Source organism: Ceratotherium simum, chromosome 12, assembly GCF_057802395.1.
Source record: "Ceratotherium simum simum isolate JZ-2026a chromosome 12, ASM5780239v1, whole genome shotgun sequence".
Classification (NCBI taxonomy): domain Eukaryota; kingdom Metazoa; phylum Chordata; class Mammalia; order Perissodactyla; family Rhinocerotidae; genus Ceratotherium; species Ceratotherium simum.
The window spans coordinates 35,083,824-35,110,700 of NC_141911.1; the positions used below are offsets into that span (position 1 = coordinate 35,083,824).

Genomic DNA, 26,877 nt, shown 5'->3' on the forward strand with positions numbered 1-26,877 from the left:
GTATGATCTGAATTATGGTATCGTACAATAGGTGGTGTTTTGTGGCTGACTTCTTTTACTTAGCGTAATGTTTTTAAGGTTCATCCAAGTTGTAGCTCTCCTGGGGATGAAAAGAGCTGGAGGTCTATTCTCTTAGTAAGGGATAGTTACTTTCTGGAATTTAGTTTATTTGTATTTCTTTGCATTTTGTTATTGTTAGGATTGGAGCAATAGTTTCTTGCAACTTTTGTAGGTTCTATTAAGATGCCAACGTCCCTTTGAGTTTTTTAATTTATTCTTTTAAAAAGTTGTTAATATATTCATATTCCTAACTATACAAAAATGTTTTTAGGAAAACCACTCCCTTCCAACCTTGTCCTGGGGGAATTAGCATTATCAGTTTCTTGGATTTTTTTTCTCCAGAGATTTTTTATACAGGGAATACAAATATGTCATGTGTCTTTTTACACAGATGGATGCATAGTATACAGACTGTTTTGCACCTTGCTTTTTTTTTGACTATATCTTAGCGTAGTCAATATATACTGAGCTTCCTTATTTTTTAATTTCTTTATATAGTAATCTATTGTATTTTTGTATAGTATATCTGTGTGTGTGTGTGTGTGTGTGTACACAGCATAATGGATTTTTGAGATTTCTGAAGAGAATAATTTTCTGGAGTTTCAAACTATCAGACAGTCTCAAAGGAATAGATCTATAAATTCAGCATTGCAGACATTTTTATGACCAAAATAACAAACATTAAAACTGAAAATAAAACTAGAAAAAACTTTGGATGAAGTATAAAGTATTAATCTTTACTTACATATAAAGTAAAACTTTGAGAATATCAAGATCCTAATAGATAAGTGGAGGAAAGATGGAGATTGGAACGAGAATACCACTTGTCAGTAATAGAAAAGTGCAAATTAAAGTGGCAAAACTATTAAAATTCTTTTTATACCTGGTATGCTAGTAAGGAGAAGGAAAATTAAATAGACATGTTACTCATAACAGTATAACTGGAGCAAAATTCTTTTGGAAAGCTCTTTGAAGTGAGGCCTATCATTGACTTAATTTTTATTTAGACTTTTTTATGTAAATAATTTAAAAGAAAAAACAATCATATCTTTGAAAATATTAGTAACTAAGATAAGTAAAACAGAAAAATTTTGGAAAATGTCTTAATGTCCAACAGTTAATGAATAAGTAAGTAAATAGTGGCAGATCCACTTTGTGGAGCATTGAGAATTCATTAAAATGCCTATGTTATTACTTTAATTTTTTTTTTTTTCTGAGGAAGATTGGCTCTGAGCTAACATCCATTGCCAATCCTCCTCTTTTTTGCTGAGGAAGATTAGCTCTGAGCTAACATCTGTGCCCATCTTCCTGCATTGTGTATATGAGCTGCTGCCACAGCATGGCTTGATGAGTGGTGCATCGGCCCACGCCTGGGATCCAAACCTGCAAACCCTGGACTGCCGAAGCAGAGCTCCCGAACTTAACCACTACACCACCAGGCCGGCCCCCTTATTACTTTAATTTTTAAAATATAGGATTCAAATTTATGCCTTGTGATTATAACTAATGCATGATTTTTTTTCCAAGTTTAGAATATAACTATAGAAGTAACACAATTATTCTTTTAGTATTCTTTCTTTTGCTAATACTCTTTTTTTAAAAACACAACTATTGGGTTTAAAAAAAATGATAAGTGAAATTTAAGGAGAAAAGAAGGAGAGATTACATAACCACAGTTAATTCAGAAAGATAAAAAATAAAACAATTTGGATGTTCCAAAGCTGAATTACATATTATCTGCCCATGCTCAGCTTCCTGTTTGTCATAGGCACAGTAATTCTTTCAGCCTTCCAGACTTTAAAACTGATAGTTGCAGCCAAAGAAAAAATAGATAACTAAATTGGACTTTATGAAAATTAACAGTGTTTGGGATTCAAAAGGCATTATGAAGAAAGAGAAAAGATAGCCCACAGAACGGAAGAACATATTTGCAAATCTATGTCTGATAAGTGTCCAGTATCTGGAGTATATAATTTTTAAAACACAACCGTAAAGAGAGACCTCGCTCCTCCCACCTCCAGGCAACCCCAAACTTGTACTTGCCTGGCCACTTTCCTTCTCCCTGGACACCTTGTACTCTACATTTCCAGCCTGTGCCGGGCAGAATGGCTTCTGCAAAGAAGGGTGGCGAGAAGGGCTGTTTTGCCATCAACAAGAGAGTGAACAGAGAATACACCATCAGCATTCACAAACACATCCATAGAGTGGGCTTCAAGAAGCATGGCCCTCCGGTACTCAAAGAGATCCAGAAATTTGCCATGAAGGAGACAGGAACTCCCAATGTGTGCATTGATACCAGGCTCAACAAAGCTATCTGGGCCAATGGAATAGAAATGTCCCATATCATATCCATGTGCTGTCGTCCAGAAGACATAAAGAGGATGAAGATTCACCAAACAAGCTCTATACTTTGGTTACCTGTGTATCTACCTCTCACTACTTTCAAAAGTCTACAGACAGTGTGGATGAGAACTGACTGCTGATTGTCAAACAGTTATAAAACTGCAAAAAAAGCAGTAAAGGGACATATAACACAATTTAAAAATAGGCAGAGATTTTGAATAGATATTTCTCCAGAGGTGATATACAAATGGACAATAAGCAATTGAAAAAATCTTCAACATCTTTATTCATTAAGAAAATGCAAATCAAAACCACAGTGAGATACCACTTCACACCCACTAGGATGGTTATAATCAAACAGTCAGCTAGTAACAAGAGTTGATGGGGATGTGATGAAATTAGAACCCTCATATGCTAATGATGGGAATGTAAAATGGTGCAGCCACTTTGGAAAACAGTTTGGGAGTTCTTCAGATGGTTAACGCAGAGTTAACCATATAACCCAGTAATTCCACTCTTAGGTATATACGGAAGAGAATAGAAAACATATGTCCACACAAAACCTTGTACATGAATGTTCACAGTAGTGTTATTCATAATTACCAAAAAGTGAAATTAACCCAAATGTCTATTAACTGATGAATGGATAAACAAGATGTGGGATGTCCATACCATGCAATATTATTCATCCATATGTATTTATATGTACATGTATAATATATATGTGTATATATGTTTACATATATATGTATTTATATGTTTATGTGTGTATGTATATATAAATTCTAAGAGTTGAAATCACAAGTTGTAGAATAAATAAAATTCTTATGTCACAGATCTGTTATGCAGAGACAAATAAAATTCTTCAACCAGTATTCTTTTTCATAGGAATTATTCTTGGTGTATTCATTTAGCCTCAACAGTGCTTTAGTTGGTTGCTTGTTTAATGAAAAAAATGGTTTTTTCTATTTATGTTTCATATTCCATATAAATTAATACCCTTTATCAGAATGATAAATCTTCTATGTTTAAATATATTTCTTAATATTTTGTTGTTTTTTGGCTAACACTATATTGTATACTCATGCTGTAGAATTTTTGGGATCATATTTATTATCCATACATTCTTCAAATCTAGGTTTATGATTATTATTGGATACTGAAAATTTCTTGATACTTTTACATGATTTCCTGCATTCATTGTAAATTTTGTTTGGCAGCCAGCTTCTCGGCATGATTTCTCTTCAGTAATGAAATTTAGCATTTCCAGCTGCTGAAAAATTTGTTGGCCTTTTCTGTTCATTTGTGTTTCTTCACGTGTAAACCGTAAGACATTCACATAGTTTTAATTCTTTCAAAGTGCCATTTTATAGGCTGGGTTTGGCAGTTATATACTGTGAATGGTTTACTTTCTTATTGAATCCTAAACATGAATCTAAAATATTAATCTTAAATGTTAATCTAAATATAGATCTGATGTATATCAAATATGCGATTGCCCTAAGTGACTTTCTTCTAGTGATTTATAGCAAATTTAGATTTTTTTTCTTAGAATGTCAGACTAGGTTATTTGTAATGATGTATAATTTCAGACATCTCTGTTCTCTAAGTGTAGGGATAAGCACTTACATGAAACTATAAGTTGGGCTAATTATTGTAGGATTTAAGATATCTTTCAGTTATAGCAGAATAATTTTAAACAGAAGAAATAAATCTTATGTCTGTTCCTTTGCAGTACATTATTTTTTTTTATTTTTATTTTTTTAAATTTTTTGTTCATTGCAGTAACATTGGTTTATAACATTGTAAAAATTTCAGGTGTACATCATTGTACTTCTATTTCTGCATGGACTACATCATGTTTACCACCAAAATACTAATTACAACCCATCACCACACACATGTACCGAATTATCCCTTTCACCCTCCTCCCTCCCCCCTTCCCCTCTGGTAACCACCAATCCAATCTCTGTCCCTATGTGTTTGTTTATTGTTGTTATTATCTACTACTTAATGAAGGAAATCATACGGTATTTGACCTTCTCCCTCTGACTTATTTCACTTTGCATTATACCCTCAATGTCCATCCATGTTGTCACAAATGGCTGGATTTCATCATTTCTTATGGCTGAGTAGTATTCCATTGTGTATATATACCACATCTTCTTTATCCATTCGTCCCTTGATGGGCACTTAGGTTGCTTCCAAGTCTTGGCTATTGTGAATAACGCTGCAATGAACACAGGGGTGCATGTACCTTTGCAAATTGGTATTTATCCAAAGAACTTGAAAACAGCAATTTGCAGTACATTATTTAGGAAGCTTTACTCAGTTATATTTATTTTAGGGATTTTTATTGATATAGGTAGTTTTTTGAGAAGGTGTTTACTGATACCACTGAGCCACATATCTGTCTTCAGAGGGTATCATGCTTATAATTCAATGCCCATTATTCTCCATTACTGGAGAAAGCTCTTTTCATGTGTAATGTAGTTCTTTGTAATAAATTATAAGCATCTGCCTACAACTTGCTATTTTCAGATGTCTCAAATGGTCATTCTTTAAAATATTAATAAGTTCACATATGAACAGCCAATAAAAGTCTTGGTATAATCTTTACTTATGGACTTATTTAGAATTATAGTTTATAAACTGTTAATATTTCAGGTCCTTTATTGAGAATCTTGTTTTACCAATGGATGCATGGTGTATAGTTGATTAAGCAATTTAAAATATTTGTTAGCCCAATTCTCCAAATGTATTGTGCTATTTTTTCTTTACCTTATATTACATTGTTAAATATAATTTGCTGACATAATAAATTTATATGACTTCAAATAGAGGAGTGTTAACAATAGAAATATCTTTGTTTTAACTATTAATCATCTTTGCCCTTGTTTTTGGTGGAGTATTAAACCATAGAATATAATTCAGTTGATGAGAAGTTTTAATTTGGGAATGAAAAATTATACCTAAAAGCAGATGGAGATTTAAAAAATTATTTATTTGTGAAATTCAAATGGAATTGTAAGTGGCGCTGAATAGTCAAAAGAATTTTGAAAGAAAAAAGAACAAAATTGGAGGACTCACACTTCCTGATTTCAAAATTTACTACAAAGCTTTGTACTTGGCTACTGGCAAAATTATACACATATATACCAAAGGAATAGAATTGAGAGTCCAGAAATAAATCTATATGACGAAAGCCAATTGATTTTTGACAAGAGTGACCACATAATTCAATGGGGAATAATAGTCTCTTCAACAAATGGTGCTGAGACCATTGGATATCCACATGCAAAAGAATAAAGTTGATCCCTACCTCATACCATATATAAAGATTAACCCAAAATGGATCAATGCCATAAATATAAGAGCTAAACCATAAAATCTTAGAAGAAAATATAGTGGTAAATCTTCGTGACTTTGAATGTAGAAATAGATTCTTAGATATGACACCAAAAGCACAAGCAACAAAAGAAAAAATAGATAATTGGATGTCATGCTTCCATGTCTTAATCTCCTTATGATTCCTCCTAGGGTAACTCTTCCATCTTCCTAAACCTCCCAGCATAGTGCTTTTCACATAACATTTACTAACTAAGGTTATTTGAAAGAGTTGACCTCTGTGGCATCTTTGCTTTTAGTAATGGTGTACCTCTGTTCACCTGTAAAACATATTTGATCATATACTGAAGGTGAGATGGGAGAATTTGATCGATGGAGATGCAAGTGTTTTGCCTCAGAACTTTATGAAAGATCTCTCAAACTGTAGTATAGTATACTCATCCAGAGTTATACTTTGCATGTTCACCTAGAAAGGATTCTTTGTCAAGAAGAATGCAAATATATAATTCCATGTTTAATATCTCTATTTTCTTGGTGTATTGGATTTCATCCAGCAGAAATTGAAGAAAGATGATAAAAAGCTGTCCTGTCATTTTTTAGTAGACGCAAGCTGCTAAAAATGAAGAAATTTAGATCCCATTTTTTACCTTTTAAATGTTTTTTCTTTAGTTATGGAAAGAAAAATATTTCTATGTAAATAATATATGACATTCATTTATGCGTAGTAGCACATGCTTACTGTTTTATCTCTATGTTGCTGAGTGTATCTCTTAGTAGAGAGTAATAATGGCATGATGTCTGGGTAATAATTTTCAGATGATTCACTCTGGCAAATCATAAAAAAGCATTTTTCTCTAAGTTAGTGTTATGTGAAGGTGTTATCTTTATAGAAGAACAGAATTTTTCTCCTTTGTGGAAATTTAACATATACATGATACTCTCTCACTCCCCTTTTAGAAGAACTCATCAAATATTTTAAATTAGTGATGGTTTTAAAAATTAAATTTTTGTATGTTTTCTATCTTTTGGACAAGCTTTTTATGGTATCTTTATACATATTTTGTTTTGAGTATCAAGAGCAATGTAAGATTATTTACATTATTTAAAAGTTAGTAAACTTGCCCTAATAAGAACTGTCAATAGTATTGTAACAGTTTTTTAGCCTCTTGTTAGAATGAAGGTAAAAAATTTTAATTCAAACAAACACTCTCAGTAACAATAAGTAGCTTGTTCTAGATTCTTTGTTTTGTAAAGAGTGATTTTTTTCCTCATGATTAGTATTGCATAACACAGCACCTGGCAGATAATAGATTAAAATTGTTTATAGAATTAAAGATTTTTGCTTTGCATTGTAATGTGGCATCCTTTTTCTTTTGCTTCTATAAGAGAATCTTTTACTTGGGAATGAGATACAAAAGCAGGGAACCCATGTGTATTTCCTAAATTACATGGTAGCATATTAACCAGTAATTTAACCCATCTAATTCTCTCTGCCATTTCCTTTTTTAGCCTATTGACCAATGGAGCAAGCATGATTGAATTTTCATTTAATTTTATTGCTTATCCTCTTGGAAGCTGTGCTATTAAAAAAATTAAAATGAATACAGGCAGTGAAAATAGAAAATAAGGAAATCTTGCAGACAGTGTACAATCTTCTAAATAATTGGTCATTTGTTTTAGCTAGACGTGATTTGTGACTTCTATATTTTAACTGTTTTCCAAATCTTATTTTTTAACATGACATTTCATAATATTTTCTTATGTTTAAATTTATGCTTTTATTGTGGACTATACACTGTGATGTTTAAATTGTGTGCAATTATGTTTAATAAAGATGTTGATGTTGTTAGCGCCGTTGAGTTGATTCCAACTCTGAGCAACCCTGTGTATAGCTAGTCTTTTTGTGCCATCCTCTCACCTTTCGGTGCTACATTAGAAAAATGTTGCACTGCTATTCATAGGGTTTTCATAGCCAATTTTTTCGAAAGTGGGTGGTCAGGTCCTTCTTCCTAGTCTCTTTTAGTCTGGAAGCTCCACTACACTAAAACCTGTCGACCATGGATGACCTTGCCTGGTATTTGAAATACCAGTTGCGTAGCTTTCAGCATCACAGCAACACGCAGCCGCCACAGTATGACACCCGGCAGGCAGGTGGTTCTCTGACGTGGAAACAAACATGGGCCATGGCGGTGAGAGCCGTGAATCTTAACCACTAGATCACCAGGGCTGGCTATGGTGATCTTAATGATTATAAAAATAATGACTAACTTTTTAAGTGCTTACCATGTGCTGGTCTCTCAGAGTACTTTGCATGGATTATTCATTTTATCTTTAGGACCCTAAAGTTGTTTTAAAGTGGAAGGCATTACTGTTAGGCCCATTGTACAAAATAAGGAAGCTGAGGCTAGAGAGGTTTAATAAATTTTCCAAAGGTATGCAGTTAACAGGGGACTTCGAATCTGGATTTGAACCCTGGTGTTTTACTTTGTACTTATAATCCAATTATGTCATTTATTATCTTATTTTAGTTATTACTCATATTACTGAGATTCAAACTGAAATAAAATACTTATAAATTTTTAAAAGTACAGATTAGAAAGAAATAATGCTTCATATACAAATAAAGACTGAACTGTGAGAAATTAATTCAGATATTTGGCTTTAAATATTACCCAAAATATTAAGAAAGCAGTAAATGAATGCACTTTTTTGGGGGTATAATATTTTTGTTAAGACAAGACATTTTGTTAAATTATACTTAAATAGCATTCTTTTTCCTTTTTACAAACTTGCATCTTTTTCCTATTTTCCCATGTAAAAATTCTTAAGATAATTGAGTTGCTAGTATGGTGGAGGAAATGTATTATTTAAGGTAAAAGTTTTCCTCAGCAGAAACATGGATATGATAGTCAATTACTTCTTGTTTATCTTATTGTAATATATTCTGTAAAGAGAATGATGGCTTCCTTAGGAAGAGAAAACTGAGAATTGGAGGCATTCCCAAATTACATGGGAGTAACCATAACAATTCTGACACCAGCAGAGTCACTGCCTGGCAGTTTTTTATTTTTTTTATTTTTTTTTATTTTTTATTTATTTATTTTTTTGCCTGGCAGTTTTGATTGATTGTATCAATTGTATATACCTGTACTGTCCACTGTGGTAGGCACTAGCCCTATATGGCTATTAAACTCTTGAAATTTGGCAAATCCATATTGAGATGTGCTGCAAATGTAAAATACACATCAAAGACTTAGTAAAAAAAATGTTGTCTTATAAATATTTTTCATATTAATTTTGACCTGTCTTCTATTTACAAATTCCTCTATTTAATTCACCTCTGAGTTTCTAATTTCATTGAACATCCTTTTAATTTCTAGAAATATTATTTATTTATTTATTTTTTATTGAAGTATAGTTGGCATACAATATTATATTAGTTTCAGGTATACAATGTAGTGATTAGACATTTATATACATTAGGAAATGATCACCACAATAAATCTAGTAACCATCTGTCACCATACAAAGTTATTACAATATTATTGACTATATTCCCTATACTGTATATTACATCCCTGTGACTTATTTATTTTGTAACTGGAAGTTTGTACCTCTTAATCCCCTTCACGTATTTCGCCCAGTCCCCCACCTGCTTCCCCTTTGGCCACCACCAATGTGTTCTCTGTATCTCTGAGTCTATTTCTGTTTTTTTTGTTGTTGTTGTTCCTTCATTCATTTGTTCGTTTGTTTTGTTTTTTAGATTCAACATATGGGTGAAATCATCTGGTATTTGTCTTTCTCTGTCTGACTTATTTCACTTACCATAGTACCCTCTAGGTCCATCCATGTTGTCAAAAATGGCAAGATTTCACTCCTGTTTATGGCTGAGTAATATTTCATTGTGTGTGTGTCTGGGGGGGTGTGTGTATAAGAAGGTATACCATATCTTCTTTATCCGTTTATCTATTTATAAACACTCAGATTGCTTCCATAACTTGGCTATCGTAAATAATGCTGCAATGCACATGGGGTGCATATATATTTTCAAATTAGTGTTTTCTTTGAATAGATACCCAGAAGTAAAATTGCTATATTATATGATATATATATCTATTTTTACTTTTTTGAGGAACCACCATGCTGTTTTCCATAGTGGCTGCATCAGTTTACATTCCCACCAAGAGTACATTGAAGGTTCACCTTACTCCATATTGTTGCCAACATTTGTTATTTGTTGTCTTTTTGATGATAGTCATTCTGACAGGTGTGAGGTGATATCTCATTATGGTTTTGATTTGCATTTCCATTATGATTAGTGATATTGAACATCTTTTCATGTGTCTTTTGGCCATCCATGTGTCTTCTTTGGAAAAATGTCTATTCAGATCCTTTGCCCATTTTTAAATCACATTGTTTGTGTTTTTGCTGTTGAGTTGTATGATTTCTTTATATATTTTGTATATTAACCCCTTATCTGATATATCATTTGCAAATATCTTCTCCTGTTCATTAGATTGCCTTTTCATTGTGTCGGTGGTTTCTTTCACTGTGCAAAAGCTTTTTAGTTTGATGCGGTCTCATGTATTTTTGCTTTTGTTGTCCTTGCTTGAGGGGACAGATCCAAAAAAATATTGCTAAGACTGATGTCAAAGAGTTTATTGCCTATGATTTCTTCTAGGAGTTTAATGGTTTCAGGTCTTAACATTTAAGTCTTTAATCTATTTTGAGTTTATTTTTGTATATGGTGTAAGAAAGTGGTCCAGTTTCATTCTTTTGCATGTAGCTGTCCGGTTTTTCCAACACCATTTTTTGAAGACACTGCCTTTTCCCCATTGTGTATTCTTACCTCCTTTGTCATAGATTAATTGACCACATAGGGGTGGGTTTTTTTGGGGGGGCTCTCTATTCTGTTCCATTGCTCTATGTGTCTGTTTTTTTGCCAGTACCGTAACAGTTTTGATTACTATAGCTTTGTAGTATAGTTTGAAACCAGGGAGTTTGATACCTTCAACTTTGTTCTTCTTTCTCAACATTGCTTTGGCTATTCAGGGTCTTTTGTGGTTCCATACAAATTTTAGGATTCTTTGTTTTAGTTCTGTGAAAAATGCCATTGGTATTTTGATAGGGATTGTATTGAATCTATAGATTGCTATTCTGCATTTCCATATTCTATATTCTAAATGTGGAATAGCTATACTCTAAATGCAGATGGACATTTTAGCAATATTAATTATTCCATTCCATGAACATGGTGTATCTTTCCATTTATTTGTGTCATTTTCAATTTTTTTCATCAGTGTCTTATAGTTCACAGAGTACAGATCTTTCACCTCCTTGTTTAAATTTATTCCTAGCTATTTTCTTCTTTTTGAAGCAATTGTAAATGGAATTGTTTTCTTAATTTCTCTTTCTAATAGATTATTATTAGTATATAGAAACTCAATTGATTTCTGTATATTAATTTTGTATCCTGCAACTTTACTGAATTCATTTATTCTACTAGTTTGTTGGTGGAGTCTTTAGAGTTTTCTATATATAGCATCATGTCATCTGCAAAGAGTGACAGTTTTACTTCTTTCTTTCCAATTAGGGTGCCTTCTGTTTGTTTTTCTTGTCTGATTGCCATGGCTTGACTTCTAATGTTGGCTAGGACTTCTATGTTGAATAAAAGTGGCAAGAGTAGGCATGCTTGTCTTGTTCCTGATCTTAGAGGAAATGCTTTCAGCGTTTCACCATTGAATATGGAGTTGGCTGTGGGTTTGTCGTATATGGCCTTTATTATGTTGAGGTATGTTTCTTCTCTACCCACCTTATTGAGAGTTTATATCATAAACGATGTTGAATTTTGTCAAAAGCTTTTTCTGCGTCTATTAGGATGATAACGATTTTTATTTTTTGTTTTGTTAATGTAGTATATCACATGAATTGATTTGTGGATATTGAACCATCCTTGCATCCCTGGGAAAATCTCACTCGATCATGGCGTTATGATCTTTTAATGTCTTGTTGAATTTGGTTTGCTAATAGTTGGTTGAGAATTTTTGCATCTATGTTCATCAGGGATATTGGCCTGTAATTTTCTTTTTTTGTAGTGTCTGTGTCTGGTTTTGATAGCAGGATAATGCTGGCTTTGATGAAAGAGTTGTAAGCATTTCTTTTTCTTCAAATTTTTGCAATAGTTTGAGAAGGGTAGGTAGTAATTCTTCTTTAGATGTTTGGTAGAATTCACGTGAAGCTCTCTGGTCCTGGACTTCTGTTTATTGGGAGTTTTTTTTATTACTGATTCAGTTTCATTACTACTAATTGATCTGTTCAGATTTTCTATTTCTTTCTTTATTTAGTCTTGGAGGATTGTATGTTTCTAGGAATTCATCCATTTCTTCTAGGTTATCCAATTTATTGGCTTAGAATTGTTCATAATAATCTCTTATCCTCTACATTTTTGTGAAATCTGTTGTAACTTCTGCTCTTTCATTTCTAATGTTATTTATTCAGGTCTTCTCTCTCTCTTTTTTTTTTTTTTAATGAGTCTGGCTAAAGGTTTATTAATTTTGTTTATCTTTTCAAACAAGTAGCTCTTAGTTTCATTGATCTTTTCTATTTTTTTTTTTTTTAGCTCTATTTCTGCTCTGATCTTTATTATTTCTTTCCTTTTACTAACTTTGGGTTTCATTTGTTCTTTTTTTTCTAGTTCCTTTAGGTATAAGTTTAGATTGTTTATTCGAGATTTTTCTTGCTTTCAGAGATAGGCCTGTATTGTTATAAACTTCCCTCTTAGAACTGCTTTTGCTGCATCCCATGGATTTTGGAATGTTGTGTTTCAATTTTCATTTGTCTCTAGGTATTTTTTGATTTCCTCAGTGATCCATTGGTTGTTCAGTAGCATCTTGTTTAGACTCCATGTATTTGAATTTTTTCCAGTTTTCTTCTTATGGTTGATTTCTGCTCTCCTATTGTTGTGATTAGAAAAGATGCCTGATATGATTTCAATTTTCTTAAATTTGTTGAGACTTGTTTTGTGGCCTAATATGTGATCTGTCCTGGAAAATGTTTCTTGTGCACTTGAAAAGGCATGTTCTATATATATCTATTAAGTCCATCTGGTCTAATGTGTCGATCATGGTCAATGTTTTCCTAATGGTTTTCTGTCTGGATGTTCTATCCATTTCTGTAAGTGAGGTGTTAAAGTCTCCTACTATTATTGTATTACTATCAGTTTCTCCCTTTATGTGTGTTAATATTTGCTTTATGTGTTTAGGTGCTTCTATGTTGGGTGCATATGTATTTGCAATATTATATTAGCTTGTCAGATTGATCCTTTTATGGTTATGTAATACTCTTCTTCATTTCTTGTTATAGTCTTTGTTTTAAAGTCTATGTTGTCTGATGCAAGTATTGCTACCCTAGCTTTCTTTTCGTTTTCATTTGCATGAAATTTCTTCTTCTGTGTGTGTGTTATCTGAAGTGAGTCTTTTTTAGGCAGCTTATATATGGGTCTTGTTTTTTCATCCACCCAGCCACCCTATGTCTTTTTTTTTTTGGTGAGGAAGATTGGCCTTGAGCTAACATCTTTGCCAGTCTTCCTCTGTTTTGTATGGGGGATGCCACCACAGCATGGCTTGATGAGTGGTTTGTAGTTCCGCATCTGGGATCTGAACCCACAAACTCCAGGCCACTGAAGCAGAGCATGCAAACTTAACCACTTCGCCACTGGACCAGCCTCCACCCTATGTCTTTTGATTGCAGCATTTAATCCATTTACATTTAATGTAATTATTGATAGGTATATGCTTATTGCCATTTTATTGATTATTTTCTCATTTTTTTTGTAGTTCTTCTTTGTTTCTTTCTTCTTCTCTTGCTTTCTTCCCTTGTGGTTTGATGACTTTCTTTAGTGTTATGTCTGTACTTTCTCCTTATTTTTTTGTATCTCTAATTGGTTTTTGGTTTGTGGTTACCATGAAGTTCTTATATAACAACCTATATATAGAGCAGTCTATTTTAAGTTGATGGTCATTTAAGTTTGAGCGCATTCTAAAAGCACTATTTTTACTTTCCCCTCCCACATTTTATGTTTTTGACATCATATTTTACATCTTTTTATTTTGTGTATCCTTTAACTTTTTATTGTGGATATGAATTATTTTACTGATTTTGTCTTTTAACCTTCATGCTAGCTATTTAGGCAGTTGATCCACTACCTTTACTACATATTTTCCTTTACCAGTGAGCTTTTTTCTTTCAGAGTTGTCATATTTCTAGTTATGGTCTTTTCTTTTCCATTTAAAAAAGTCCCTTTAACATTTCTTGCCACATCAGTTTACTGGGGATGAACTCCTTTACCTTTTTGCTCGCCTGAGAAACTCTTCATCTGTCCTTCAATTCTGAGTGATAACCTTGCTGGATAGAGTATTCCTGGTTGTAAGTTTTTTTCATTCAGCACTTTGAATATGTCATGCCACTCCCTTCTGGCCTGTAAAGTTTCTACTGAAAAATCAGCTGATAGTCTTATGGGACTCCATTATAGTAACTAGTTGTTTTGCTGCTTTTAAGATTCTCTCTTTATCTTTAACTTTTGACATTTTAATTATAATGTGTCTTGGTGTGGATCTCTTTGGGTTTCTCTTGTTTGGGACTCTCTGTGCTTTCTAACTTGGATATCTGTTTTCTTCGCCAGGTTAGAGAAGTTTTCCACCCTTATTTCTTCAAATAGGTTTTCTGGCTATTTCTCTCTCTCTTCTCCTTCTGGAACTCCTATAATGTGAATGTTAGTATACTTGATGGTGTCCCAGAGGTCCCTTAAATGATCCTCATTTTTTAAAATTCTTTTTTCTTTTTGCTGTTCCAATTGGGTGATTTCCACTACCCTCTTTTCTGGAATGCTAATTCATTCTTCTGTATTTTCTAATCTGTTGTTGATTAACTCTAGTGTATTTTTCATTTCAGTTATTGTATTCTTCATCTCTGATTAGTTCTTTTTAATGTTTTCTATCTCTTTATTGAAGTCCTCACTGTGTTCCTCCTTTCTTCTCCCATGTTTGGTGAGCATCCTTATACCCATTACTTTGAACTGTTTATCTGGTAGATTGATTATCTTCCTTTCATTTTGTTCTTTTTCTGAGGTCTTGTCTTATTCTTTTGTTTGGAACATATTCTTTTGTCTCCTCATTTTGCCTAAGTCTTTGTGTTTGTTTCTATGTACTAGGTAGATCAGCTATATCTCTTGGTCTTGAAGGAGTGACTTTAGGAAGAAGGTGTCCAGTGGGGCCCAGTAGCATGGTTGCCCCTGTTTGCTATGGCCAGGTTCTCCAGGGGTGTCCCCTGTGCCTGTGCTGTTCTGTTGTAGCTCAGCTGTGTTTGCTGCAGGCATGCTGGTATGCAGTGCTAGCCACCAGCACGGTTGGCTACAAGGCCTAACTGTGACAGCTGCGGGTGTGCTGGTGGGTGGAGCAGGCCTCTGGTGTGGCTGGCTGCAAGGCCCAGGGGTGACTTTTGCAGGCACTCTTGTGTGCAGGGCCAGCCCCCCAGGGCAGGAGCCACTTTGGGGGGGCTCTGCACCTGTCCTGAGGCCACTCTGAAGGTTGGTTGGGGTTGGAGGGTGCTCTAGGGGAGCAGCAGCTGGGGCGGGTCCTCTGAGGAATGCTGGGGCAGTGTGAGTAGCGGTGGTAAGGTAGATGGGGAGAGACAGAAATGGCACTTGCCAGAACTGGGCTAGGTAGATAGAAGATGAGCAAAAAAAAATGGTTCCCACTAGCACCTTTGTCCTCAAATAAAGTTCCAACGGGTCCCTGCTTCTCCAGAATATGCCCTAAAATTAGTCCATGTATCTATTTCATGTAAGATCCAGGTGTTTTTCGAACTACTGTCTCTGTGCTGGGACTTAGAGTGAGTGAGGTTTTGCATGCGCCCTTTAGGAGTAGAGTCTTAGTTTGCTACAGCTCTCTGGCTCTCCTGGACATAAGCCCCTTTGGCTTTTAAAGCCAGATGTTATGGAAGCTCGTCTTCCCAGTGCAGGTCTTCTGGGAGAAGGGGAGCTCAATGTGTGGTTCAGATACCTTGCTCCTCAGGGAGAACCTCTGCAGTTGTAATATTTCTTTTACCTGTGTGTTGCCGTGCTAGGAGTGTGGGTCCCAACCAGACCACATCTCTGCCCCTCCTACCCATCTCGATGTGGCTTTTTCTTTTTCTTTTTAGTTGTGGAAAATCTGTTCTGCTAGTCTTCAGATCATTCTCAGAGATAGTTGCTCTATTTTTAGTTTTAGTTTTGGTGTGTCCGTGGGAGGGGATGAGCCCAGGATCTTCCTACTCTGCCCTCTTGATCCCAAGTCACTAGAAGTATTATATTCTTTTTCATTTTTTCTCATTAAAAAAAATATATATATTGTGGCTGGCCCGGTGGCATAGCTGTTAAGTTCTCACACTCTGCTTTGGCAGCCCGGGGTTCACAGGTTCTGATCCCTAGGTGGACTGATGCACCACTTGTCAAGCCATGCTGTGGTGGCGTCCCATATAAAGTACAGGAAGATAGGCATGGATGTTAGCCCAGGGCCAATCTTCCTCAGCAAAGAGAGACCAATCTTCCTCACCCAAAAAAAAAAAAAAATCTTTCATCATGTGTATAATTCTTTTACATCTTTAGTAATTTGAAGCATAGTGATTCTTTAGTTTATTCAGTAGTAGAATATTGAGAGAGGGGGCATCTAATCTTGCTGCTTATGTCTTTATTGCATAATGTCATAATGCATTGTGAATGTGGTTTATCTTCAGTATAGCTTGATCATGAGAATGCCTCGTACCTTGGCTGAAAGCGTGTCTCTTCAGAGGAGTTTCATATTTACTTTTCTATTATATCCTGGGCATATTAACAGTTAGACTGCTTTAATGTTAATCTTTTTAATTTGGACCACAGGCCAGTATATGTGCAGGCTCACGATTATGGTTACACATAGATTACATGTTTCCTCAACTCAGAGTAGGCAAAGAGATAACATGCCTGTTATCTCCCTTAGCTTGTTGATGCATTTTTTTTTCACTGAGTTTGGCTTAAAGAAGATGTCCCAGTTTTGCTTCCCACCTTGCACTAGGGCAAAGCCTGTCTCCTATCACCATGTGGTCATTAAAACCAAAGTGTTTTGATTTCCTTAATGATAACTCTTCTCCCAACATACATACACATGGGTACACTTGTTCAAACTCTCACCTAAAGCACTGGTGGCATCTGTTTATGCTTACTTTTTTGGTTTTGAAATCTTAGTTTGATTTTTGTCACTAAGTGTTTTTTCTACTTTGTTTTAAGTCCAACTCTGCATTTAAGACAATTTTATTTTGTATATTTTATTCAGCAATTCTGAGTGTTTTATAGGGAATTATTTTCAACAATATTGCCAGAAATGTTAGTTATCTAAGTAATTGTCTATAAATAAAGTATTAATTGAGTATGATTCATAATTTAGGTGCGGAAGAGCAGCTCTATCTACTTATAGAACAGTTTCATAAACTCTTAAACTATCCACAACTGCCAAATTAATTTACATTAAATTTTTTTTTTTTTTTAAAGATTTTATTTATTTATTTTTTCCCCCCAAAGCCCCAGTAGATAGTTGTATGTCATAGCTGCACATCCTTCTAGTTGCTGTATGTGGGACTCGGCCTCAGGATGGACGGAGAAGTGGTGCCTCAGTGCGCGCCCGGGATCCGAACCCGGGCCACCAGCATCGGAGCGCATGCACTTAACCACCAAGCTGCGGGGCCGGCCCAGCATTAATTTTTTAAAAAAACTATTTCTTGAGAAGCCCCTACATGTACAGGGAGAAGGTTTTTGTTTTTGGGAGAAGACTGGGACATTTCCAATTGTTGAAGCACCAGTGAACAACAAGAGCTGTCTTATCACACCATAATCTGGAATAAGAGTTGGTTGCTAATATGTTTTATTTCTAAGTTACTGGGGCTTTTTTGCTTCTTTAACTAAGAGTTCCTGATTGATAAAAACATAAATTATATGATTAGGAGTAAAAAGAGTTTAAAATAATAGAGTTAAAAAAATAAGAGTTTATAATAATCTAAACTAATACTTTTCAAACTGTCTGTAGTGAAAGACCAGATATTTTAAAAGTTCAAATCCATAAGAGATATGTAACATTTCTAAATAAAATAAAAATGTATTACTAGGAAAAATAAAAAGAAAAATATAACACAGAAGTTCATCTTTTACTATTAGAGTCAGTGGGCATAAGAGTACATTTCAGCAAATAGAATCGGAACAAACATAATATAGAAAAAAGAATGACAAAAGCTATATAGGTTCGCTGAGTGAGTGCAATTAATATAAAGAATTGCACTTGTGCTCATGAGTTCTTGTTCTGTAATTGTAGCTAAACAAAAAAAATGAATGAAATAGCAATTCTTTGTGTTAAATGTCTGATGCACACTGAAAAAATACTGTTTATTACAATATTAAAAATTTTTTAAATTTTGTTTTTTTTTTTAATATTCTCAGAGTTTTTAGTGTGGCACATGAGCTTGCTTTTTTAAACTTATTTGATCTACTTTGGATTGATTATAATGCTGTCCTCTGATGATAATGAAGTTGTTTCTATGTTTTAGTAATATTAATGGTATTAATACTAATATTAATAACTCAGAGTTTTGTTCATGAGAATGGAAGAAGAGATTTTAAAGCAGTATCAACAACTCAAGATATTCATTTTCAACTTTTACTCAAAGCAAATCAGCACATGCTATAGTTTCAAAATTCATTTTAATTTCTTTATCACTACCAGTTCCAACAATTTACCCTGTAATTTCATAGTTAAATTTAAATTATCTTTTGACACAAGAAATGGATTTTAGAGCTATGAATTTTCTATGCTTGGATCTTCTTTTGGTGGAAAAAAATTCAAAACATTCTATTACATATGGTAGGTGTTTATCTTTTTACACATATGCAGTATCAAGGTCATTACCTTCTTTGTTGATTATTGTTAATTATGTAATAGGTTATAAAAATCTGTATAAGCTCTATTTTTCTAAGTGTGTAATCTTTTCTTTATTTTTCAATCGTATCTGACACTGAAAAAATGTAGTATGTAGTATTAAGATAAAAATACTAAAGATATCAGACACTTGTGGCTATCCTATTGATATCTTTAAAACTGGTGGTTCAATCATTCTGTCAAGGGACATGTTTCCCCTCATAAATCGTCATACATATGCGTGCATGCAATAACAGTTATTTATTATCAGTTTCTACTTTACTACATAATAAAAATCTCAAAATTAATATGTTAACTTTAAGGTAATTCTCAATTTTTGTTTAATCACTAAATACACTATAGTTTAAAGATTTTTTATTTATTCATTTTTTCCCCCCAAAGCCCCAGCAGATAGCTGTATGTCGTAGGTTCACATCCTTCTAGTCGCTGTACGCGGGACTCGGCCTCGGGTTGGACGGAGATGTGGTGCCTCGGGGCGCGCCCGGGATCCGAACCCGGGCTGCCAGCATCAGAGCGCGCGCACTTAACCGCCAAGCCACGGAGCCGGCCCTACACTATAGTTTAGATGACCTTTTTTTTTTGATGGTGGCAAGACTTTCTAGATGAAGGAAACTGGCCCAAGCTGTTAAATCTTCTTAACTACCCCAGAATGTTTTCTTAAGTGTTGGAGCTATGCTGTCAGAAAGTTTCCTAAGCAAAAGGTAAACTCCAGAGCATATTTGATAACAATATAATTCTTCATAGTTTTATAGTGTTCAGAGCTAGTTGTGTTTGTCATTAATGAAGCTAAAAAAAAAATGATTTTTCCTTATCATCATCTTGTTCAAATTTCACTTATTCTAAAAAAAATGGTCGTGTTAGCAATATCTATGCGATTTTCAAGTTGTATTGAAAAATGCTTAGCTAGTTTTTTAACAGCTTAGCTGTTAGTGGATCTTCATTAACTAGTTCTTGAATATATTAAGCTCTGGTCATTGGAAAGTGGTGCCTTAACTACCCTTTTACCCACAATTCACCACTATTTCCAAGGAAATGTCTATGATGCAGTTTTCACTAATGTCTTTCGAGTTAGGTTGGGTATACACGTACATAGATAGAAATAAAACATATATTAAGTTTTGGTAATGTGATGTGCTACTTTATAATACATTCACTAAACACTTTTTTATGTGAAATAGTGTATACCTGCTTCTGTCGGCTTTTTAATTTAATATTCATTTTTTCAATATTCCATTTGGCTTTGAATAATCTTTGTATTTTTAATTTAAACTGCGTAAGTTTGGTGGTTTTACTGTTTTCTTAGTTATTAGATCTTTGCAAATAACCATTCTGTGGTTTTAATTCTTCATCATTTATGGCTACAGAACTGCTGTTACCTGCCGTTACCTGTCTGGTGGTTTAAAACACCACCAGAATAACCTATTGATCTAGCAAACCTAAGTTTATTATGTACCACAGTAAATGGGAATGCTATCTTGACAGAATTTCAGGAGGAGGAGATTGAGGTGAATATTTATAGTTCTTAGGTATGAGGTCAGGTGGTCTGCAGTGGGTTTTTCCATGCAGGGATTTGATTGGGGTTGCTTCAAATTTGTCATATAATAGTTTAAGATTGGGGGACAGGGAGGCAACAGTCTTGAAGCAAGTGTATTGGTAAATAGTTCATTGATAAGTGAGCTTTTTGCCCAGGTGAGCAACCCATTGTTTTGAAAAGGGGACTGTTTGCCTAGATGAACAATTTATTGTTCAAATAAATTGATTTGTATATTTACTAAAGCAAACAGTGAAGTAGTTGATGGTTTGCAATTTTATCTTCCTGAACTAGAATTTCCTGAAACAAATAGTGAAATAATGTTTACTCATGTGGTCTCAGTTTTCAGTCCTATGTTGTTAAGTTATATGTCTGTAGATGGTCTTATTCCCAAAACTGAATTCGTTACCTGAGTGATCTTACTTTGGAATAATTGTTTGGAAATTACTTTGTCATTATTTCATTTACTAGTATTGCCTTTTATTCTTATAAAAAGGCACGTCTTTTCCTGACAAGTCCCGTGAAGTTTGTTACTCTAATTGTAAATTATTGTTAAAAGTAAATAATTACTGGGTCGGCCCTGTGGCTTAGCGGTTAAGTGCTCGTGCGCCGCTGCTGGCGGCCCGGGTTCGGATCCCCGGGGGCGCACCGACGCACCGCTTCTCTGGCCATGCTGAGGCCGCATCCCACATACAGCAACTAGAAGAATGTGCGAATATGACATACAACTATCTGCTGGGGCTTTGGGGGAAAAAAAAAATAAATAAATAAATTAAAAAAAAAAAAGTAAATAATTAAAAATTTGCTTTCCTTTTGAAGCTAATATTGTTGTACCATAAATTTAAAAGGATAGGTTTCATTAAAAATTGAAATAATTGTAAACATAAGTTATAAAAATAAGTGCTTACATTTTGAGTTATAAATTATAAACTGACCTTAAAATATCACACATAATGTGATCTTACTGTACATGACTAGTATGGATATCATGGGAATTTAGTAACACACAAACTGTTTATTGAGATGTGTCCATTGAGCTTGTGTTTTCATGTTGTGACCATGTCTGCTTGCTATAAAACTTTCTAAGTACTTGCTCTCAATTTCCCTTCTTCTCTCATTGTGGATTGTAAACAAACAGTTCTCAGACTGGCATCAAAGACATGGATCAACCATACTCGAATAGCACTGGTCTGAACTATCATGCTGGTTCAAAAATTAATTTAATGTCTTTGTCAATAGCATGCTCATCTGATCTTCATCAACAGCCATACATGGTCAAAGTTCACTTCATATACCCCCAGAGACTCATCTGTTTTTATCATATCTTTGGTTTTCTAGGGAGAAATGTTTAATAATTGTATTTGTTGATTTAATAAATTGTCTCTATTTCACATTTAGCATGGTAAACTCCTTTAACTCCTCTCCAATTTTGTTAAATGGGAAAAGATATATTCAAAACTTGTTGCATAGTGTTAGGAGTTCACCTGTGGTATCTCAGGGATTGCTAGGATCAGGCATAGGCCGCATGATTTTATCCATATTACATTCTTGGTCTTCTAAGTAACATTTTTATGGTAAAAAGGGTGCTGCTAAAAAAAAGTTTGAAAAATAATTTCTTGGACTTTTTTGCTTGTTATTTCATTTTTGGGGTGATTTTCTGAGCTCCTAAGATGCTCTTTGTAGGAAAAGTTGTGAGTAACGTTGCATCTTGGAAATAGGACAGTGAAATGTAACATCCGAATTTGTTTCTCCATCTGTATAGCAAATAGCACTCCTTATAGACAATGGGTGATCAACTGAGAAGTCATTGATTATAGCTCTTTATAGAACTGATTATCATGCACATAAACAAAATTTTATGATTTTACTATACAGAACTGTAGTATTAATTGTGTGTTATCTTTGAGGGCTTTTCTAGAATGTAATGTTTCTGTGTATTTTCCCCGATTGTCTATATAATGTAGTATTTGTAAAGAACCAGTCTTTTTTTTTTTTTTTTGTGAGGAAGATCAGCCCTGAGCTAACATCCATGCCAATCCTCCTCTTTTTGCTGAGGAAGGTCAGCCCTGAGCTAACATCTATTGCCAATCCTCCTCCTTTTTTTTCCCCTTTTTCTCCTCAAAGCCCCAGTAGATAGTTGTATGTTATAGTTGCACATCCTGCTAGTTGCTGTATGTGGGATGCCGCCTCAGCATGGCCTGACAAGTGGTGAGTTGGGGTGCGCCTGGGATCTGAACCTGGGCCACCAGTATAGCGGAGCGCATGCACTTAACCACTAAGCCACGGGGCCGACCCCAAGTAAAGAACCAGTCTTACTTCTACTTTTTAAGTAGGATTTTTTTTTATTTTGCTGTTTTATAACTTGGTAATATGCTTCAAAGCTTTTTGTGTATACTGCTGTTTTCTCTCCTATACATGTCTTGTCCAGTAAAATTGTTATCATAATCCTGTCTTTTTAGTAGTAAATATTTTGCTGTATTCAAGATCTTTTTTGGTGCCTTATTCTTCCCAATTAAGTGAAATTTAGTTCTCAGATGGCAGTTAAGAAATTTTGTAAAGAGGGAACATAACATACAAACATTGCTTCTATAGAGAAAATTGTGATCTTTTACCTTACATTAGATTTTGATTAGAACAATGTTTGATGGTCCTTTAGACTTCTAGATTTTTTTAAACTAAAACAATTGTGATCATATTTTTTAGTAATTCCTATAATATAATCATCAGCATGTTGGTATTTCTGGACTATCTTAAGGACTTTGGAATTCTTAGCCATTGTTCTTAAAAGATTACTTACAAGGCCTGACAGTGTGTACCCAAGCATTGAGGATGGGGACAAAAGTAACAACATTAATAATAGCTATGATGTATTACATGCTTATTAGGTGTCAGGCACTATTCTAAGAACTTTTTCATACAATAATACATTTAATCCTCACAGTAACCTACGAGCCAGATGGGCATTATATACTATCCCCATTTTACACATGAAAAAACAAAAGAGTTGTTAATAAGTTGCCCAGTGATTTGAATTTTTAAGCTCTATGTTCTGCTCTTTTAATCTCTAGTGTATTACCTCTTCTTGAGTTGCACAAAATAAGCTGAGTGAAGAATTATTTCTCTCTCTCTCTCTCTTTTTTTTTTTTTTTGCTGAGGAAGATTCGCCCTGAGCTAACATCTATTGCTAATCTTCCTCTTTTTGCTGAGGAAGATTCGCCCTGTGCTAACATTTGTTGCCAGTCTTCCTCTATTTTGCGTGTGGGCTGCTGCCATAGCATGACCACTGACAGATGAATGGTGTAGGTCTGCACCTGGGAATCGAGCTTGGGCTGCCGAAGCAGAGTGCACCAAACTTAACCACTAGGCCCCCAGGGCTAGCCTATATTTCACTTTCTTAATGATAAGAAATGGACTAGATAAGGTGCCTTTGTAGAATGATGAACTTTGTTAATGAGTGCCTTTCTAAATCTTGTGAATGTGAATGGGTAAACTTTTGCCTTAGTTGAGGAAGAGACCTGTTAATACTGAGCAATTTAAAAGATCCTCTATTGATATTATCACATCTGTTCCTACATTTATTACGTTGCACAAATAATTGTTAAGTTGGCATATTGATAACCCAAATACCATTACTGTAGTAGAGTTGAAGTGTAAGGTATGTAGAAATGTGTTTAAAAATAATTTTTACAAGTGCTGTACATAAGTGAAGTTCTTTTATAGTTACTAATACTTATCTTACATATTCTCTTAAAGAAAGTGAATCTTACTAAAGTTGACATTTTGCTTTTACATACTTGAGAATGCTATTTTTAATGTAACTCGAAGTTACATTGTGATTGAAAAATTCAGGTTCTTGGATTTGACTTTTTATTTGGTATGTTTACTATGCTATAAATGAAACCTATGACTTAACCGCAAGTGGGCCTCTTTGTGGATATAAATATATTATCACTGACCTCTGATTAGTAAGATGTTCAGGTAGGGCAAGTTTCTTCCCATTGGGGCTTATGCTAAAACATTCAAAATTTTTTTCATATGGCTTTTCTTTTACATCTAGAACTTATTTTTGAGATAGCTACTTGGAATTAGTGGTGCATTCTGTGGTCATGAAATCATTTTTTGGGGAGGTGTTTAGCTCTCAGTCATAGAGATAGAACTGTAAACTTAGCATCAGTAATAGTATATGTTAGCCAACTGAGCTGACACATTAAATTAAGCAGACTTAAAAGTATAGCTCTAATAAACAAGGGCCTCTTTTTCTCCTGGTTAATGAGTCTACATCTTCCCTCACTTTATTGGTGCATGAAGATAGATTGCCATAGAAAGTAAAGCACTCATTCTTCGCTGCCTTGTTTATGGTCAAAGTAATTCACATGTAAGTAATATACAAAGATTAACTAATTGTCTGAAAAAGAGAAAATTAGGAAATTGGGTAGATTTTTTGGCTTATGTTTACTACCTATTATCAAGAGCTAGGCTAGACTATATGCTTTTTTGTTAATGGGGAATGGTCTTAATGTATATTTTCATAATTTTAAAACAGTACTTTATTTTTATACTTTTTTTTTTTTGGTGAAGTAGATTCACCCTGAGCTAACATCCACTGGCAATCTTCCTCTCTTTTTGCTTGAGGAACATTAGCCCTGAGCTAACATCCATGCCAGTCTTCCTCTATTTTGCATGTAGGATGCCTCCACAGCATGGCTAACGAGCACAGGTCCGCGCCGGGATCCGAACCCATGAACCTTGGGCCATCAAAGCGGAGTGCACAAAACCTTAACCACTCAGCCACTGGGCTGGCCCCCAGTGCTTTTTTTTTTTTTAACTTTTTCTCACCCGATATTTCTGAGGGCATTCTTCCTGCATTTCCTTAGCACACATTTATTGTCTCCAGCTTCCTGATTTTTATCTCAAACTCTGACTTCTCTTCTGAGCTCCAGACCTATATGTAGAACTATTTACTCTTCATCTCCACTTGAGATTTCTTATAATCATCCCCACTGTCATCTGCTTTTCCATTTTTACCCATCTGAGTAAATATACTTCCATTTACTTACTCACACAAGTCACCCATCATCCATTTTTTTCCCTTAACACATTTTGGTGTCTGTCATCAAGTTCTATTTATTTTACCTCCAAATATATCTGTTATCAATACTGTTATTTCTTATCTTAAACATCATATCTCTAGTCCAAAATACCTGAAGTAATCTTTTATCTGTTTTTTTTCCTCCCACCTATGTTTCCTTCATTTTCCACAGAATAGCCAGAGTAGTCCTTCAGGAACTTTAGTTTCATAATGTTTCTGCTGGTCATGCATAAAACCGTCGATTGCCTTCCTATTACACTTAGAGTAAACCCACAATCTTTAATACGATCTACAAGACCCTGTATAATCTGACCCCTACCTACCGTTCCCACATCATATTAAATACTATACTCCTTTTACCTTATTCTCTAATCACAATACCCTTTTATTCATCTTAACCCCTACTCATCTTTCAGATGTACCTTTAAATGTCACTCTTACGCAAAAGCCTTCTCTGCTTCTCATCTTCTACCCCCACCAGCCATCTAATGTAAATCTAAATCATGTCTTTTTGTTATAATTTCTCAATAGCACTTACACTGACAGTTTGTAATTATATATTTACTTGCCTGATTGATTGCTGCTATTCTTTGTGCTTCATGAAGGCAAGAACTCTGTGTCTATTCATCACATATCCATAGTGTCTGGCACATTGCCTTACACACAGTAGGTGCTCAGTGAATAATTGTTCAAAAAATGAAAAATGAATGCTAATTATGGCCTACACATTTGGTTTCTTTTTCTTTTTTCTGATTAAAACTGGGAATGCTAGCCCCCTATAGAAACATAAAAGATTAAATTCAGTGAGAATGGTCATGGCACAGCCATTTTCTACCTATTACCAACAAGAGTGATAGGATATAGTAGTATCTCAAATTACCATGATTGGTGGCTTTCAAAATACAGCTTTGAGTTCCTCAATCCGAAAAGTGCTGATTGTGCTTGAAATAAAGGAGTAGGAATAGGCAGTGTGAACTATAAAATACAGGTTAACAGACTTTACATTAAAAAATTGCAAGAAACATTGTTCACTACATTCTTTGAGCTTCTCTCTGGTGTTTAAGGGTAACCTAATTTGGAACTTTGATAACAGTGTTATAGTAGGAACATGGAGTTAGAAAACATGTTCAGATTCTAGGCTCCACAATTTATTAGTTGGAAAGTCTTGGGGAAAATTCATTGGCCCTCTCTTAGTCTTAGTTTCCCTTCTATAAAGTAGACATAATGAAACCTTAATAAAAGATGTATTGTGGAGAGTAAAATTTTATAATGTGGGTTAAAACACATTGTACACTGTTAGTGATTGTTATCGTTATCATTATTATTGTGACGACTACTGTAGAATTTAAAAGTCGTGAATAGCCAAGTCAGAATCTTCACTTGAGAAATTTAAATTGAAGCTTTTCAGAGGAGACATGTTATGTTCATTAACTATTTGAATTGGGATTGGTTTATATTCTGAATAATCTTGGTGTTATGTAGATTCCAACTTAAATTAAGAAACTCACACT

The 26,877-nt window shown here is 34.4% G+C and overlaps 1 protein-coding gene and 1 pseudogene across 6 annotated transcripts in view; both read left to right on the plus strand.

Moving 5' to 3' along the window:
- Positions 1–26,877, plus strand: part of LRBA (LPS responsive beige-like anchor protein) — a 718,950-nt gene that overhangs the window by 278,758 nt on the left and 413,315 nt on the right. The gene's annotated exons all lie outside the window — the stretch shown is intronic.
- LOC147915824 (large ribosomal subunit protein eL31 pseudogene) lies at positions 1,714–3,089 on the plus strand (annotated as a pseudogene).